The sequence below is a fragment of the Apium graveolens genome, chromosome 1 (assembly GCF_009905375.1).
Source record: "Apium graveolens cultivar Ventura chromosome 1, ASM990537v1, whole genome shotgun sequence".
Classification (NCBI taxonomy): Eukaryota; Viridiplantae; Streptophyta; class Magnoliopsida; order Apiales; family Apiaceae; genus Apium; species Apium graveolens.
In genome coordinates this window covers 160380151-160384857 of record NC_133647.1, presented here as the reverse complement: position 1 = coordinate 160384857, position 4707 = coordinate 160380151, and the positions used below count along the sequence as shown (strand labels likewise).

The window sequence follows — 4707 nt, the reverse complement described above, 5'->3', positions numbered from 1 at the left end:
CACAGCTCACAAATCTGGTTATCTGATTAACATCATAGTTAGCCAGAGAATCGATCTTCATAGACAACGCCCTTAGTTGAGCAGTGATAGATGTAGTTGTATCCACTTCAAGAACTCCTGCTACCTTACCATGTGGCAATATCTGGGTTGGATACTGATATTCATTAGCAGCCATCAGTTCAATTAGATCATAAGCTTCCTCATAACTCTTTTCCCATAATGCTCCACCTGATGCTGCATCGAGCATGGGTCTTGACTGTGCTCCCAAACCATTATAGAAGCAATTGATGATCATCCAATCAGGAATTCTATGATAAGGACACTTCCTAAGCATCTCCTTGTAGCGTTCCCAGGCTTCACACAAAGATTCTCCCGTTTGCTACGCAAATTGAGTAATAGCATTTCTGATTGCAGTTGTCTTCGCCATAGGGAAAAATTTAGTAAGAAACTTTTGAGCAAGATCCTCCCAAGTGGTGATAGAATCTGCTGGTAGAGAATGTAACCAGCACTTAGCTTTATCCCTCAGAGAGAATGGGAAAAGCCTCAGCTTTATAGCATCTTCAGAAACTCCATTGAACCTGAAGGTGTCACAGATCTCTATGAAATCCCTGATGTGCATATTTGGATCTTCTGTTGGAGAACCCCCAAACTTGACTGAATTCTGTACCATCTGAATTATGCCAGGCTTGATCTCAAAGGTATTAGATGTGATAGCTAGCCTGACAATGCTAGATTGAATGTCATTGATCTTGGATTGAGAAAAATTCATCAAGGCTTTCGTTCGTGCTGCTGGATCTTCCGTTGTAATGAGTACCTGAAACACAATAAGTAAACCATGAAAGTAAAAGAGTCTGAGTCAGTGAAGTTTAACGACCACTGATGACAAGCACATAAACTAAAAATTAACACCGATTCCCCGACAGCGACGCCAAAAACTTGATAGGGCGAAAACATGCGCTAATAATACAAGCAAGTATACGCATTCGCAAGTAGTATAAGATATAGATCGGATTCGTTCCCACAGAGACTGGTTTAGGTAAAGTTCAATTTATGCACCTATACAACAATGTATGGTTATCGCTCAATGCTAAGACAAATAACAAATTGGGTTTTGATTAAACTAAGAAATTATACTAAATAACATTAACTAAGAGAATTGAGGTTCAATTACTTATATGAGACAAACATGGGATCCTAACTTTATTAAATACTTCATTCAATAGCCTTTTTGTTCTTAACCTTAACATGTAATGGTGATGACACTAATCAGATAACATGAAACTAGTAAAAGCCAACTTTCGTTGTACGAATACCCTACTACCAAGCATCCACAAAAGAGATAGAAGCTGAATAGACATCAAATATGTTGAGACCCTATATGTCTATAGAATATGACAACATAAAGGTTTAATGAACAAGTTATCTATCGTTATTATATAGGGCAAGTAAGATGGTTAAAATTACCTACAAATCATGCATAATAATTATACATGAACCAATGTTAGCATGGTAAGTTCTAAATCTCTATATTCACTTTCACTTCAATAGAAATTAACACGTTATCTTATATGTTAGCTACGCATATAAGACGAATAAACACAGCCAGTACTAGGATATCAATCAATCACCACACACCAAGATATCGAACAAATTAACTATAGAAATCCATAAGTAAATCCGTTAGAACCCCACGATAATGATTAGTTCATAACCGAACACATCGTCACCATGGGTTCCAATGAAAGCATGATAATAAACAATATAAGAGTACGAGGGTTCAAAGACAAATCGAAAACAAGCATCCAAGTATCGCCTAAATCAAAAAAAACAAAGGTCTTCTTCTCCGTAGCCTTCTCGTGCTCTCTAGGTCTTCTTATTGCTCTCCCAGGCCTCCTTGTTGTTAAAAACGTCTTTTTATTGGTATATATAGGCTCCAGGATGACCAGGACTCTCAAAATCTTCAATTTCGACTAAAATTAAGATTATGGTACAGAAACCAGGTGTGGGCGCGCTGTTTTCGGGCGCGGCTATGCTGAAATAGTGTTTTCAGCGGCGCGAGCGCGCTGGTTCAGGGGCGGCCACGCTGATATTCTGGAAAATTTCTGACAATTCTTATTTTGGCCAAATCTTGAGTTCTGCTCGTCAGAATTAGGCGATTCAACTGCCCACGTGAAGCTAATGAGATTCTCTACAACTTGAGAATGGCCTAGGCTTCCAATTCTGATATTTTTTCAGAATAATTCTTTGAAAAGCTCCTTTCTTCCTTTAAATGATGCCTAAAATGCACAAACACAAAAACACATCAAAAATACCAACAACTTGAGTCCAAAACACCAACTTAAGCCTGAAATGAAGTGTTCCAAGTAGATATAAAATCCATTTATCAATTAGGAATAGAAGCATTTACCTCACTTACTTGAGGCCCCTCCATGATTGGCAAGTAGACTTGAGGAACCTCACTAAGGTTGTTTTCCCTGTTCAAATCAGCAATAACCCTTCTTTCTTGAACCCAACAATCAAGCTTGTTGGTTGGTTCTCAATTATAAGATCTTCAGAAACAAAATTAGCTAGAAACATAAAGAATCTAGAATTATCTATATTTTTAGACCTTTTCTTAATGTCTCCTAGCTTAAAACCTAACTCGTACAGGACAGACTCACTGAAGTTATGGTACTTGTCATTAAGCAACATATATAGCATGTTAACAAGTGAGTAAGTCACAACATCAAAGTTACTAATTTTTCCAGAAAACACTTTAATAAAAGAGTCACGGAGAAAGCTCCACTCCTTTCTAAGGCCTTTTCTTCTAACCTCAGCTAGCTTGGCAGGGTCAAAAGAATAACCCACAGAAATAAGCATTGAGCTTACATCTGTGTCAGTGTGTGGAACTAGTGTATTATTCTCAGGCAATCGAAAATAAGCACGAATTATATCACTATTTATGCAGTATTTTTACCTTTAAGAGTGAAGGTAATTGTTATTTCCTTTGAGTTGTAAACAGCACTGGTCCATACCTCCTCAACCACTTCAAAATAGATGACAGGAGACTCCAATATAGCATATTTCAGTGTACACCTTTGAATGAAATCCATTATTTTGTGGTAATCTTCAGAAGCTATAATCTCCTTGTTCACCAGTGCGACGAATTTATTCTTCATAAACAAATCCAGTTTGGGACATGATCTTGACTACTAGTGCCATTGCTGAGAATAAGAGTAATTGCAGAGAAGAAAGCTTTTGCTTTGGAGATGAAAGAGTTAGAGATATTGCTTGAGAAAGATAAAAGTAAAAATGAAAAATAAAATTTGCTTTTATACTATCTCAAAAATAAACGGTTAAAAAATAAAAGCAAAAATAAAGTAACCAATCAAATTAGCCCAAAATAGCCGTTTAAGAATAAAGAAAACTGTCAAAATTCTCATGACTATCCATCAAAGTATACTTACAGGCTGTAAGTAAACTCAACGGATAATGCCTAGAATTAACGGCTAAGATTGAGAATAATTCGATGGATAAGGATTAAAAGTACCTAGAATAATATTTGATATTTCAACGGATGATACAATAAAATTCAACGGATATTCATTTTCAGCGGATAATGAACATCCGTCGAGATGTAAATCCTGACTTAGCCAAAATTTCATCTTTGACACGAAATATCAAATTTTACTCTGGTTGCATTTCAATTTGCTTAGACATCAAAACAAATTAAAAGTAATTAATCATACTGTTATTCCCTAACAATACAACAAGAATTACAAAATGGGGGTTGAATGTAATTCTGGCTTCTTTTTCAGATTTTTAAAACTGTTCTAACTCAATAATATATAATTGTTTGATTTGCAATGTGCGGAAATGAAAGAATTATATAAATCAAAACAAAAGTAATAAAAACACAAGTCTTTAAAACATTCTGGTGGATTTGAATGTATCCACCAGATATATATATATATATATATATATATATATATATATATATATATCGAGAGAACCCTGTGAAGCTTGAATAGCTCACAACTGCTTTTACAAGTGAACAAACAAACTACTGAGAAATTCTTAACAGTTACATCCTTCTCTATTTCTCTTCTAAAATGTGTTTGCTTAGTTGTTTGTTCTACTAGCTACACTTGGTTTATATATCACCAAGTTTACATGGTAATAAGACAGGAAAATAAAACAAAACCTATCAAGTCTAAGTTCATGCTGTTTCACTACTCTATTCCAGCATCTTTGAATATCTTCATAATAGCATGCAAATGGTAATGCTTCTTTGTTCTCAAAACCCTGCTAAACAGGCTGCCACATTCCTTTTACAAGCACCCAATGCATGTGACTGTGTTGTCACTGTCAACAGATATTTGAATTGATCATCTGTCGGGTACATACTTGTTATCCATTGGGTAGCCTTGTTGATCATCCGTCGGGTAGCTTTGTTGATCATCCGTCAGGTAGTTATTTGACACTTGACTCCATTTCATTTATGCAGAATTACAAGACATCTAATATTTACAATTAATCAACCTATTCTGCATATTGACTACACAAAGTACACAACAGAATCTACAAAAAGTTGTTTGCAGAAATGTGCTATATTACTTATTGTAATAACCCCCAAAATTTTGAACTTTTTGTAACCCTTATGAATAGTGTTTTAGCTGAATGAGAAAACTTTTCATGCCACACTATGTAGGGGTTCTGTTATGGATA

General features: G+C 35.4%; 1 non-coding gene across 1 annotated transcript; it reads left to right on the top strand.

The window, feature by feature from the left end:
* Positions 1 to 305: 305 nt before the first annotated feature.
* Positions 306 to 410, top strand: LOC141680849 (small nucleolar RNA R71). Its single transcript, XR_012558432.1, has one exon. It is a non-coding gene; the product is annotated as a small nucleolar RNA R71 (small nucleolar RNA).
* Positions 411 to 4707: the final 4297 nt, after the last annotated feature.